The sequence below is a fragment of the Armigeres subalbatus genome, chromosome 2 (assembly GCF_024139115.2).
Source record: "Armigeres subalbatus isolate Guangzhou_Male chromosome 2, GZ_Asu_2, whole genome shotgun sequence".
Lineage (NCBI taxonomy): Eukaryota > Metazoa > Arthropoda > Insecta > Diptera > Culicidae > Armigeres > Armigeres subalbatus.
In genome coordinates this window covers 118,939,089-118,954,355 of record NC_085140.1, presented here as the reverse complement: position 1 = coordinate 118,954,355, position 15,267 = coordinate 118,939,089, and the positions used below count along the sequence as shown (strand labels likewise).

The window sequence follows — 15,267 nt, the reverse complement described above, 5'->3', positions numbered from 1 at the left end:
TACTAATTATTGGGACGATTAATCAACATGCGGTTTTCGTTGAGTGAAAGCTGTTGAATATCCCTTTTAGCTATGTAGGTTTTCTTTTAACCTGCGCTTAATGGGGAAACGTCATTAACAGTATAATGAAAAAATAAATTTCCCCATACTAATTTACATGCAAACTTGAAACGGCTTGTGCTAAATCAGTTTTAATCCAAATGAGCTTAAATTTTCAGAGGACACTCAGAACATGGTAAAGAATCAGATGAGCACTGTGGAGCAAAATCGATTTTTTGAACCACCCTACTATGCATATTCTGTTATCTTCAAAAATGATGAACGAGTCCTTCTCTTCTATTTCCTTCAAATCTTCCAGTATACCTTTAAGAAACAATCCTTCAGATGTTGCAGCGATCAAAGCAATATACTCAGCCTCGCTTGATGAAGTTGCGACGGTTTGCTGCTTCTTACTTGCCCCGGATACGGATGATCCCTACACTTTGAACAAGTAACCGCTTACTGACTTCCTGTCAATCGTGTCCGAGGCCCAATCAGCAAATCCGACAAGAGGCGATTCACTCATTTTACTTGATACTTGAGTTTCATTGATTTAGTACCTTTCAAATAGCGTACAATTCTTTTTAGCATCTGCCAATGAACTTCAGTAGGTTTTTGTTGGAATCTTCCCAAATATCCTATGGAGTAGCCAATATCAGGCCTTGTACATAGCATTGTATACATCAAGCTTCCCAGAAGCTCATGATAGGGACGATAAACACATTCTTTAGAGTCTTGCTGCTTTGTAATCTTTTCGATCGATGTTTTGACGGAATTGCAGTTTTCTAATCCAAACTTTGTTAAAACTCGATCGATTCCTGCTTCTTGTGATATTTCCATTATGCCATCGTCTCGATTGTACGTTATCTTGATTCCCAGAAAATGTTTGACAGTGCCACAATCTGACATTTCAAATTCATTTGATAGAACTTTCTTAATGTTTTCTATCTTCAACATATCATCTCCAACTAACAGCGAATCGTCAACATAGATAATCACGTATGTAGTTCCAGTCTCGGTGCTTTTCACATACAAACAGTAGTCATGTCTGGAACGCTTGAATCCAATCCTGATAAGCAAATCGTTCAATTTCTCGTTCCAGCATCTCGGACTTTGCTTCAAGCCATAGAGGGATTTTGCTAGCTTGCAAACTTGATTTTGTTTCGCAGTTATGCCATCTGGAATTACCATGTACACATCCTCCTTTAGTTCACCGTGAAGAAAAGCTGTTTTGATATCGAGTTGATGAATGTGGAGCTTCCTATGAACAGCAACAGCAAGCACTGTACGAATGGTGACCAACTTTGCAACAGGAGCATATGTTTCTCCATAATCTTGTCCAGGCTGTTGCAGAAACCCTTTTGCGACCAATCGAGCTTTGTAACGGACGGGTAGTTCATTTTCATTCTCCTTGACACGAAAACCCCATTTTGACTTCAACGGGGTTACACCTTTTGGACATTCTACCAAGCGCCACACCTTATTAGTTTTGAGAGACATCAGTTCGTCTTCAATTGCATTTCGCCAATGGTCTTCATCTGAACATCCGTAGACATCCTTATACGTTTGAGGTGGATCAAGGAATGGATACTCGAGTGTTGAGACAGGAGTACTTTGGGCAGTGAAGATTCTGCCAACGATATAATCTATCCATTTACCCGGAGCCTTTCTGTCCCGTTCAGTGCGCCTTAATAAATATTCATCTTGTTCAGGTTGCGGATGGACTTACGATCAGAATCCATATTTTCATTGTCATCTACTTTCATTACATCAACTTCTGCAACAGATTTAACATCAGGATCATGATAATCTTGAACACCTTGAACTTCCCCCTCTTGTTCGATTATTTGTACAGCTGGGACTTCAGCAGCTTCTAAATCATCATCGTCATCATCATCAACACCAAACGGAACAACTACCAATGGGGCTCTGAACTCATTATCGACTTTTTCAGCGTAAGGGAAACAGTTTTCATTGAACTTAACATCTCTTGCGATGAACAACTTGCTATCTACCGTATTCCACAAGCGATATCCACTCGGTGTATATCCTATCATTACAGCTGCTCGACTTTTCGAATCCAGTTTCTTCCACAATTCAGGCGAACGCTTTACTTCCAAAGACTATCCAATGCGCTCGTCGGGCTTCTGTTCAATTAGTATAAATAGCTAATACTGCTTCGTTCCTTTTCGGAACTTGAGACTCCGTCAGCATAGCACGGACCTTCTCTATAACTGTTCAATTGAACCGTTCCGACACACCATTTTGCTGTGGAGTATAACTTACGATTGGTTCGACTTGAATGCCTTTTGATGCGTTCATCCTTTCCTTTGATGCGTTTCATGAAAATCTTTTGCGCTTTTGAAAAATACTCACTGCCTTGATCGACAGTCATTTTTTATATTCAAAATCCCGTGGCAACAGTTGCCATTGACTCATAGTTTCAAAATTTTTCGAACATTTGTGACTTTCTTTTCAGCATGTACTGTTCCGTATTAATAATAAACGTCAAGTTCATAGAAATCGCTTCTGCTTGAATCTTGACGCGACAGTTCTTGGCCATATGCCCTTTATGATGACAACGGTTACATTTTCCAGCAAACTTCCTAAACTTCTGCTTGTTACTAGAGAACGCCGTCGGTTTTTCCTTATACGTATCGGACATTCGATCGCTCTTCTTTAATTCTTCTGCCAAAAGTCGTTCTCTCACAACGTCCAGCGTCAGCTTTCCTTCTCCGAAATTCTCTAAAGCGGTCACTAGTGGATCGTACGTCTCCGGAAGGGTCACGAACAATTGAGACACCAAATCGCTTTCTTCCAACTTCGCTCCAGCAGACTTCAGTTGTCGGATAAGTTCATCGAAAGTCTTCAAATGATCTCTAACGGATGAACCTTCTAGCATCTTCAACTTTGCAAGCTGCTTCCGAACGAGCGTTTGAGACGAAACAGATTTTTTTGGCATAAACGTTTTCCAATGTGGTCCAAATTTGTTTAGAGGTATCTTTTTCTCGGATGAGGTCCAGCATGTCGTCATGAATGAATGAAATGCAGAGATTCGCTGCTTTACGTCCTGTTCGTTGAACTTCGCTACCCAAGCAACCAGAAGTTCAGATTTTACTTAAATTTACTCTTAACCGAACTAATTGGTTAACTATGGTTCACATCAAGTTCAAGCATCCTTAACGGAACTTTAAAGTTCACTTAAAGTTCCGTTACATACAAAAAATTACTTAAAATGAGAGCTGATTAAGCCAAAATAGCCCTTCTTATCCGAACTTCTGGTTGCTTGGGTAGTTCCTCTGGCGCTGCCGGGGCTTCTTTTTGCGTGACTTCGAACAGACTAACGGACTTCAGATATTTTCCAACCCGGAACTTCCAATTTTCGTAGCCGGTACCCTTGAACTGGGGAATGCCTATACGGCAACCTCCTTACGTACGTCGTCCATAACCTTGTAATGATTGATAGTAACGCAGGGTCAAACAACTTAATTAATATTTATTGGACTTCCGTATTGGTTGAGGGTTTAAATGCGACAAAAATTAACGAATAGAGAAGGAGCGTCAATAACTCATTGGTCGCTACGCTTGTTAACAATTGACTCGATTACTGTGATTTCTAACAGATAGCCCAACCCTGACGCCTGTTGTATTTGTAACTTAATGAGTTGATCGGGGGATGTGCGAAGTTCGAGTTTCAGGCGTATTCTCGAGTCCCTTTGAAATGCGCAGAGACTTACGGCAAGGTGATGGTCTTTCGTGTCTGCTACTCAACATCGCTTTAAAATGGCTAATACGAAAAGCAGGTATTAATACGAGTGGTACAGCAATTTTCAATTACATAGGATTCTGTTTTTACACGATTTTTATTCGCTCGTATTTTTGATCGTGTGACTTCAATTTACCATCAAAAGCTTTGCGACATGTTTTAAAAAATCCTTAATACCGTGAAGTACCCTAATTTCGCGCACTTAAGATCTGACAAAGTTAAAACGTTCATTGAAAAACATTTAGTGGCCATTTGGGAACATTTGCTACTGCATCACGTAGTAGAAGGTTCTCAAAAAAATGTTACTTGCAAACTTTGCTGTTATTTAAAAAAAATGCGGTATGAATTTGAGACCGTTGCATGCTCCTTATTTCGCGCATGAAAATAGGATAGTTCCTAATTTCGCGCAAAAATGTTCCTAACTTCGCTCATGTTTGGAATGGAATATCGTTATTGGTTTGATGAAATATAATCAATTGACCAATAGAAGCATGCATCCATTGTTCAAAATATACAGATAACGGTATCAGACAGCCGTCAGTGACCCATTCTTTAGTCGAAATGGTATGCCTCTATATTTCGACTCTCTGGAGCTTTGCTTAGATTTTACTTCATGAATTTTAGTTGACACAAGTCATAATTCCTAATATATCGTTTTCTTCTGAAATATAAATCGTATTTTAGGAAATAAGGCATTGTATCAGCAATGTTTATTAAGCAATGTGCATTAAAAAAAATTGAGACATCATGTATGAAAGTCTTTAATTCCACTATCTCTTACTTAGACAATCTTCAAATATGTGTTTCATATAAGACATCTTCAATATTATATACATTATCGAAAAAGCTGCTGTAGTTTTATCCTCGACTTAAGTTTAGCATCATTTTACACATCGGATTTGATAGCTATTGCAAGAACTAATTTATAAGATCTTTCAAGTCAACATAAGTCGATGTTGGTGGTTATCCGCCTGAAAATTAGATAAAAAGCGTATGATAATGAACTCCTCGGGTTCTATTCAGTGTAAAACTGTCCTGTGCATTATATTGCTTTTGTTTCATTAGAATGTTGCAAATGAAACTACGCAACAACAATAAACGAAATTAGGCACTCTAATTACTCTCATATGCCCCTAATTTCGCGCACAAAGCGAAAGTCTAAATAAACACAAAATACATACAGTTTCACACTTTTCAATAGTAATGACGAATAAACATATCCAACAGAGCATAATGGATACAAATATTTCCAAAAAGTAGCCAGTTTTGTACAGTAAAATCATTTGTTTACTTGGGTCATGTTCTTCGTCTCTGTGCTAAGCACAAGCAAATATGGCGGCCATTGAGAGAAGCGAATTGAAATAATTTTGTTTGGTGTACTAAACCAAGTTTGTTTTTCAAGTTCTTTCGTGGAAAACATTCAGCAACAATGATATTTTGAAATCCTCCAGATTTTTCAATTTTGACTGGTACCTAAAAATTGAGAAAATAAATTATTTTATAATGCGCGAAATTAGGGCACACCACGGTAATTCAAAGAAAAATCGCATGGTAATTGATATGCGTTCAACATTTTGGATGAGTGTAAAATTGAGAAAGTGTAAATCGTGTAAAAACAGAATCCAGTGTAGTCCGTACAGCTATTTGGCTTCTTTGAGAACTTTGAGAAGATGGAGGAAGCCTATACATCAGACTGAAGAGGGAACCTAAGCGGATCGGACTAGTCATCAACACGTCGAAGACGAAGTACATGATAGGAAGAGGTTCAAGAAAAGACAATGTGAGCCACCCACCGCGAACTTGCATCAGCGGTGACGAAATCGAGGTGGTAGAAGCACGTAGAAGATTGGTCGATCAGATGGATAACGATGGACTGGGTGGTTGGCGACGTGCACCCATAGACCGAGCTGAATAAAAACGACTTTTATGTACTACAGAGGCCACTCTTATAAGTCTGAACAAGTAATAATATATTGTAGTCGAGTTTTACGCGGAGAATTCGTTCTGAGGCATTCCACGGGGGCATGTCAGTCGATCCTGAGCGACCATTTCGAAAATATTTGAAACTCTGCACAGGTTTTCAATTTCATCTAAATCGTCATTTTTCGATATCAAATCTTCATATTGAGTCACGACTAACTTTTCAAAAGGGTGTATGTGAAAATGGTTAAAAAATATTTAAAAAGCTGCACAGCAAAAACGGAATGTTCGATTGTTATGATTTTTTCAGCAAAGTTAGACAACTAAATGGTGATTCTTAAGAAAATGTGCACAGTAAAAAAATTTTTTGCCTTTAAAAATATCATTTTGTCACAAAACTCAAATATCTCAAAACCCTATCTTTTTTCGAACGTAATTTTTTAGGGAAAACGGTCCATTATATTAGCTATCTACCATAAAAATTTGGTGATGGTAAACTAATAAACAAAAAGCTATGACATTTCAAACATTTCACAATTTTCACATTTAGTAAAAAAAATTTTTTTCTGTGTAAGTTATTTCGAGAATTGCAGTTTGATGCAGATTTTATTGTTAAGGGACGTGATTTAAACAAGTTGTTTTCATGATATTTTGATTTAATTATTCATAGCATCTATAAGAAACTTAGACACGATCCAGTGTTGTGATCAAAAGTATTGATAGTGTCATAATTTTCATTGCACGTGACTGGCGAAACAATCTTTTAATCGTGTTGAAACCTGTTGATAATAACGTTGATAGAAACATATCAGAAATGTTATTTTTAAGACAAAAGCTGCAAAATCAAAGATTTATATACACGTGTACGTCTATAGTTTACCTGCAAAAAATATACCTCTTAGAGAATAGACTTTATGATCGGGAGGAAACGGGTATCTTCAACAACAACAAATGCATGATAGGTACATACCATGACAATGCTCACGAAAAAGCAAAAAATTACTACTACTAAGGTTGTTAAAGATCTTATAGTAATTTTTTTCTTCAGTCAAGCAAATGACACCAAACTAGTCAGTAAAAACTTAAAAGTGATTTTGTTTATTGAAATATTACGAACAACATGAGTAGCCGCTTTCTCAACTGTTGTAGGCCTTTTGATGGAAAAAAGTGTTCAAAAGAGTTACGAAATCTCACCGAAAGCACCATAGATAAACTGAAAGCGACTGGTTATGCTCCAATGTCCACATTGAATACAAATTTACGCATTTGCACGTCCTGCCGTCTAAACGTTGACAAAAGAGCAATCTGTATATCATCGGTTGAGCAGAGCGCAGGAAGTTCGAAAACGACAGCAACTGAGGAATTGCCAGATGTATCGACAACAACTGAGGAATTACCAGAAGTATTAAGTGCTGAGAGCCTTGCCACCGTACCATCAGCGAAATCTGTTTCAACAAATCAATCGGAAGATGAGTGTATCCGAAAGGTCAACATCGAACGCTTTAACGAGGGCATAGCTGGGATAAACGTGACTCTGATTAGATGGAGTAAGATGGACTACGTTTATTACCCGGAGAAAAATACCGTGAAATAAACGAAGCTGTACGAAGAAACCTCTTCAAATTAGGACCTGATGATGTGGAAAATACAGACTACGATGAGGTAATTATAAATATGAAGGAAAGGTTCTCGAATGCAGCCACGACAAGGAAAGAAAAATTATTGATTTTGTCGATGCTGCCAAGTTCGTGGTCTATTCAGGATGCCATTGATGAGTTCAAAACCAATAGAAATACAGTAAAAGAGGCAAAACAATTGAAGAATAACTGTCTTTCAACCAAAAATACTAGGTCTAGTACTGCATTAACAGATGAGACAAAAGAAATAGTAGTTCAATATTTTGAAGATGATGAAGTAAGTCGAGCTATGCCTGGTCAAAAAGATTATGTATCAGTAAAAAGATGGAAAGCGTCAAGCAATCCAAAAACGATTAATGATGACGACTTTGAAAGAAGCGTACACACGCTTCAAGGAAATTCACGATAATATTAAAATAGGTTTTCCTCATTTGCAAGCCTTCGGCCAAGGCAATGTAAGCTTCTTTCCAATTCAGGAACACATAATGTGTGTGTGTGCACAACCCATGAGAATATTAATCTTATTTTACATAGTTTGAAAAGAATCAATTTAACAAAGGATATTAAAATGTTAACTGGTAGTCTTTTGTCTGAAAATACAACATCAAATTGCTATCTACGATCTTGTTCGGATTGTCCAGATTCTTCATCATTGGAAAATACTTTATTCGCTGAGTTTGAAGAAAAATATATTGATCAGTTATCATATGAGTAATGGGTGACCACGGATAGGTGTGACATAGAAACTATTGTAAAACCTGTAGATAAGTTTGTGTCATATTTTTGCTTGAAATTAGAAAGTTTAATCCCTCACGATTTCATTAAAACAGAACAATCCAGCTTTTTAAAAATACGAAAAATACATTACAAAATGGTGAATTTTTAGTCATTTGTGATTTTTCTGAAAATTACAGCTTTGTATTGCAAGATGAAGTGCAGCCCCATCACTGGAACGTACAACTAGCTACAATTCATCCATTCGTTATTTATTTTAATGGAAGTACGCAAATTGAACACTTAAGTTTTATTTCCGAAGATTTAAGACACGATTCAGTATCCGTAAACTTGTTCATTGAAAAATGATTAACTTTTACGCGTTGATAAGCATAAAGAAGTCAAAAAGATATATTTCATGTCTGATGGAGCAGCGTCGCAGTACAAAAATCGTAAGAATTTTTCGAGCCTATGTCAATTTAAATCAATGTACGGAATTGATGCAGAATGGCATTTTTTGCTACATCACATGGCAAAGGTCCTTGTGATGCTATTGGAGGAACAATAAAGCGCATGGCCACAAGAGCAAGTTTAGCCAAAGAACGTGAGCATCCAATTAAAACTGCGAAAGAACTTTTTGATTGGGCAAATCGTAGAAAAGAAAAAGATTTAACCAAATTATCATTTTGTTTTACTACTACTGAAGAGTACGAAATAAAGGCTTCAGAGCTCAGCGAGCAGTTTAATAACGCGAAAACGATCCAAGGAACCCAAAAATTTCACTGTTTCATTCCATTGTCGGAAAATAAAATTAAAGCAAAACTATACTCAAACTGTGCTGATAATAATTCAAAAGTGTTCGATATTTTAAAAAAATTGAATAAAATAAATAAAAATAAGTATTAATAAACTGTTTTCATGATATCATAACCCATACCAAAATTCAAACCCAAAACTCTTAGAGTTTCTATAACAACATTGTGTAACTGCCACATTTAATTTAATACTTAGGATAATATTAATTCATTTTTATTTATTTATACATATAATATTTATACATATAATATACATAATATCGATGAATACATAAATATGGAATATCATACAAACAACTTGTTTAACTCACGCAAGGCCCTTAACAATAAAATCAGCATCAAACTGCGATTCTTGAAAAAAAAATACACGGAATTGTTTACTATATGTGAAAATTGTGAAATGTTTGAAATGTCATAACTTTTTTGTTTATTAGTTTACCATCACCAAATTTTTATGGTAGATAGCTAATATAATGGACCGTTTTCCTAAAAAATTACGTTTGAAAAAAGATAGGGTTTTGAGATATTTGAGTTTTGTGACAAAATGATATTTTTAAAGGCAAAAAATTTGTTTTTACTGTGCACATTTTCTTAAGAATCACCATTTAGTTGTCTAACTTTGCTGAAAAAATCATAACAATCGAACATTCCGTTTTTGCTGTGCAGCTTTTTAAATATTTTTGAACCATTTTCACATACACCCTTTTGAAAAGTTAGTCGTGACTCACTATGAAGATTTGATATCGAAAAATGACGATTTAGATGAAATTGAAAAACTGTGCAAAGTTTCAACTCAATAGAAAATCATGAATTAAAAATTTTCTTAAATTTTGATGCTGTTGCTTGGAATCGCTCTTCTGCGTAAATTCCAAAAATCCGCGTAAAACGCAACCCCAGTACATTATGGATCTCCGGGACTTCTATTAAAATTTGATTTTGAAGGGAACATTCCTGTAGGTACCGCCATAATTGATGACAATGTGTCATTGTTTCAACTTTAGAATGCTTGTAAAATATTAAATGTATCTGAGGGCAAGTAGACTAAGTTATAAGAACGATTTCGTTATCCGACCTCCAGACTATCGGTGAGAGCGATGACCCATTCTAACCCCCAATATGTATGAGAAAGGAGGAAAGATACAACAACATTGAAAAGCAATGGATGTGTGATATAACATACGAAAAGACTCATGGTTTTAATTTTATAAGACCTATATAGTTTTCTTTCTTTTTTTTTCCTCGCTTATCCCTGGTCGCGGATTAACATAGACAAACTTTCATTTCGTTCAAGTTGCCCTTTGGCCACCCTTTATTCTATGCCAGTTGTAGTAAACCATCGTTCTCAGGAGATTTTGGCATCGTCATTGCGCGAAGCAAACCAAAGTTGCAGTCCTGTTTCGAGGTGTTACAATTGTTGATGGTTGATTGTTAGCTATAAACTTCGTATGCATAAATGCGTTCTGACGCTACACACTATAATGCCTAATAGTTTTATTTCCATTGCACTGGAAGATCCTGTCCATATTTCTCTCTCACTCGGTCTCTTTCTCTCGATCTCATTTTCCATTACTATAGTGGTTCTCAATCAGTTCTTATGCGTTTCATGATGATGGAATTTTGTTATCTCTTACTGTGCCTTATTCCTATCGATTTTCACAGGTTCGTAAGGACTCGTTTTCCCAGACACAGTTTCTGGGTCAAATCTTAGCCAAATATTTACAATCATAATCTCAAAAGTGCTAACTTATATGTACAACAGTGTACTTTATGTGTTTTTTTATCAAATAGCATTGCCGAGGGCGCTAAATTACATCTGTCATAATACGAAATCAACTTTTTTTTTATTCTCCCATGCAAAAGGAATATGTAATCATTTTTGAGAAGATAAAACAAACCTAAAAGCTGTGCAACGAAATACGTGTTCGTTTGATTTCGCATCTCTCGAGCCCCTCAAGTTACCAAGCCATTCACACTTGACTGAATAAATAAATAAAACTAGGATAAACTTAACAAAGCTCTGCAGTCCTTATATCCAGTAGTTGCTTGCCTCGCAATGAAAAATGTACACGAATTTAGATGCATGGTTTATTGAGCCACTTATAGGAATCCAAACTCACTATTGTTCCTTCCTTGTTACTGTAAATTATGTTCACTCAGAACGCACTCAATGGTCGAATGAAGTCAACCACGTCTACTACTTCTCTTCTTATATAATTACCACGAGTTTGTAAAGAGGTAGAATTAGCAAGCAAAATTAGGAAAACTAAACAATTGTCATACAGATTTATAAAAATGTAAACGTACGCGGTGTAGTGCAGCAACAAAATGGTCAAAATTATACGATATCACCTTTCGCACTTGTCACACACTCACCAGCGCACCTACACACAACAAACACGCACATCCACACACACAAGCATAAACAAAACAATTCGTAACTGTTGGTCAACAATCATAAAACACTTTATAGGGAAGGGGGGAGCATAGGAATAATTCCCACCGAAATAATCACTGCTCCGAAACAGACTCCACCAGGTAGGCAGGTATAGGGCCCATCTGTGCCCCCATTTGCGATCGCCAGGGCTGTGATCTTTCAGTGGTCGTCCGAGAAGTCGAACCTTAGAATCTCCTGCCGTATGCTGTGTGATGTAGCAATCCATTGGGTGGAAGAGAAACAGAGAGAAAGGAAAATAGAGAAATTCATTTATTTCACTATAGGATTGTAACAGACGAGTTTGCATTGTGTTCAAATATGGGGCACCGCGAACAAGCGAGCGAGTTCAGTAAAGCTTGCCTTTCACCACCAGGTTCGCTAATGTTGCTAAGTTGATGGTGAACTACATTCCAGTGGCGTGAGAGCTGAATTAATGTCAAATGGAGTTAGTTGTCACGACGTTTTGTGACATTTATGCAGTTTCGCTCTCACGTTTCTCACTTTTTATTCAGAACAATGATGTAATAGACAAAATTATAGGACCCTTCAAGCGCTTCAAGTTCATGAAAAAATCCCGAATTGTAAAGAATTTTTGAAAATCTTTTTCAGCACGTTTAGTCCCATGAAACCGCAACAACATTTCTCAACACTGTTCATAGGTGGTAAACATGGTATGACGACGAATAATATGCAACCGAATATACAAAGTAAGTAGAATTCACCGCCACACAACGTCTTGAAATTTCTCTGTTGGGAACGAGTTGGCGGCAGTGAGCATAAGTACACGAGGTCACCAGCGACACAAAAATGTAACTAGAAGATAAACTTTTCGTATTTTGGGTTTCTACCTTTATGTATAATTATATTATAAATCAGTACAATCTCTTCAACTATTGTATCGAAAATTACAAACGAAAGAAGAATAACGTAAACTGATAAACTCGTGTTCGTGATATTCATACTTACTCTTCGTAGAACTGCGATTCTCGGGGTGTCATGTGTAGTAACTGTAAAATAATGAAATTGTAAAGCTGACAATCTGATTACTGGATTAACACCATCATAGTAGAACTGAGCACTTATTGTTGGGGATTGGACCTGCCCAGATTTGTTAAAACTGAAATATAAAATCTAATGCGTTTTTGCGTTTTGAGTGTTAGCGACACCGTTTAGTGCAGCATTTTGCAAACAAAACGAACGTTTTGTGCTAGTTAGGTTTAGTGTAAAGTGGATACTGTTTGGATACCATAAAGAAAACAATAACAACGTGAGAACTTGACAACACAGCACACTCATTTTTCTGTACACTGCGTGTAAAACTACGTGACCGCAAAACGTTAGCAAAAGTGTAGCACGATGTAAGCTACACCCTGAAAACAAAACGATATAAGAAGTAGACAAATGAAGTGAGAAAAAGTGAGAAGTGAGACGTATTACACTTAACTCACTTCTTACAGGATGAAATGAGGCCTAACAAAAGAAGTCGGGTACTTTTTTTCAAAACGGCGTATGTCGCAAATTGTAAACAAACCTCGTTTTCACAGCATATGGTCAAATCTCATTCCATAAAATGTATATCTTCAAAGCTACATGAAAATGTGTATTTAAAAATGTAAATCAATTTTTTTGCAAAACGTGTAACATCATTGTGAAAATATTGCACATACACCGCTTAGCAGAAAATGTAGCTTTTACAAAGTTTTTTCGAACAACTAAATAGTTTAAACGTCGTCTGCTTGTACTTTTTCATCACTATTTCAAAATTAGCATGTTGCTGAAATATTCTGATTTTCTTTTAAGAAAAACATTTTATGTTGTTTTCTACAGCAAAGTATGTTGTTACGTCTGTTGTAAGTAGGAATTTTTGTCGCATGTGCGGAAATCGTTCATCAACTTGAGCGTAACATTTCGACGTATCAACAATGACATGTCGTGAGCAGTGTATACTTTCGACGAAAGTGCATGATCTCAGCCATGTCTGACGTATCAAACGACGTGTGATTATCTGTTGAAACAAGAATCAAATATTTTTATCAAATAACTAGCATGTTCAGCACGTGCAGATTTCAGAATACAGTGACGATGAACCTTTCTATGTATATCGTTGAGGTGTATTCAATTGCAATAAAATGATTAGTTTCTAAATAGGAATAAAAATGAATTGAAAACTCTCGCCATTTTCTCGCTTGATCAAAATGTTAATACAGGATTTGAAAGTCTCCGAGAAGTGCAAAGGAATCATCCTCTTCTTCTCATTTTTCACTTTTTTGAGAAGTGAGACATCTCACTTCTCACAGTAATTTCTTACTTCTTACTTCTCTTCCTAACTTTCCACATTAAGAATGCGAAATGAGGAATGAGAAGTGAAACATCCACTTTCTTTATTTCTTTTCCTACCTCCTCTTTATCACTCCCATTTCTGACCTAATTATCATTATTCGCTACACACTTTTTACATTCACTATTAATTGCCCAACATTTTGGCCATACGATCTGTTCGACCAAGCGGCATTATTGGTCTGATTCTAAATGATTATTTAAGCCATGCCCTTTCCAAACGTCAAATTTGTTCAGCCCGAACTGTAGTGGCCAAGTGGCATTTGTTCGCGCTTATTCGTGAAATTCATCGTTTAACAGATTTAGAAAATTCTTCTACGCTCTTTTTACACAAACTGTCGTTTGTTTGGTTTGCATCTGTCATCGATCGACCAACAGTTATCTGTTAGCATCTGAAGCTAGCCCCATCATCAGAAAATGAGACTTTAATCATCCGATGCAAAATTTTAGTATATAACAAGTGTGCTTTCCTATTTCATTTTATTCAGTTTGTAACATTCAATCGATCAACACCTAGTCAGTTAAAGTGAAACCGTGATTTTTCTTGCCGTGGAGCTCTCTTCAAACAGCCTTTCTCAAGACTAGAGTTAATTGATTAATTTCATTTGTCGACGGCACTGTCTGCTTGTTCCCTGGCATACATTAAAGCGATTGGCACAGTAATTCGTAGATTGGACACTAGTGATACTCATGTTTTACTTTGAGATCCTTATCTAAATGCTATCAGAAATCAGAAGGAGTGGTCCTTGAATCCAGTCTTAAACAAAATAACAAAGCAGGATTACTACTCCTCGCCCTTCTTCGCCGTAACTAGGGAGGAAGGAAGTGTTGATGAAGTTACTTAACGAGAGGCCACTGACAGTTGACACCTCAGTAGGTACCACGGAGTTGGATGATGAGAAGGTATTCGTTGGTCCATCCAAAGCAATGTGGCCATGATAAAGTATTAGTCACACTACAAAATATATGTCCGGTGTCACGGAAACAGGTAGTGTTACAAGTTTATAATTTCAGCAATGATTTGAAGCAATTCCTATACATTGTAGTAATAATGTTTATGGTTCTCGAAATTTTTCATGAAATCACAAACAATGGTATTGAATCACTAGGGGAATATGTTAGTTGGTTTTGTTCTATTATTGGCAGGGGTTTTTATGATCATTATGCTCAAATTTGGCCAAATCTTTTGCTATCAAAGAATATTGTGGCAAATTTCATAAAATTTGGTCACAAAACCCCTGACAATAACAAAACTGCCAAAGCCTCTTTCCCTAATTGATTCAAGACAGATAATTTTGAACTCACAAAGCTTATGAATCTTTAGTAATTAGAAAAAGCAAGAAAGTAAAATAATGAAAAAAATTTAAATACCATTTTCCATTACAGTAAATTTTTTCCAATAACAGTTTAGGAGTTAAAAGTAGGTGAAAAGTTGACAATGTACTAAGCGTCTCCAGCGCCCTAACCAGAATGGTGATTCGCGACGCGAATCTGCCAGCTGAAAGGTGTTTTGCCTAAAGTTTTCCGGCAGATCAAATTTACCATTTTTGAAATGTATATCATCAAATTGAGATTTTGAGATAAAACTTCATGAACAGCATCGAT

At 36.5% G+C, this 15,267-nt stretch overlaps 1 protein-coding gene and 1 long non-coding RNA gene across 2 annotated transcripts in view; one reads left to right on the top strand and one right to left on the bottom strand.

Moving 5' to 3' along the window:
• LOC134215016 (4-aminobutyrate aminotransferase, mitochondrial-like) overlaps positions 1–15,267 on the top strand; it is a 94,579-nt gene that overhangs the window by 33,164 nt on the left and 46,148 nt on the right. The gene's annotated exons all lie outside the window — the stretch shown is intronic.
• Positions 10,963–12,335, bottom strand: LOC134215014 (uncharacterized). The gene is made up of 2 exons (XR_009979999.1): positions 12,292–12,335; positions 10,963–11,530 (listed from the first exon to the last, which is right to left on the bottom strand). It is a non-coding gene; the product is annotated as an uncharacterized LOC134215014 (long non-coding RNA).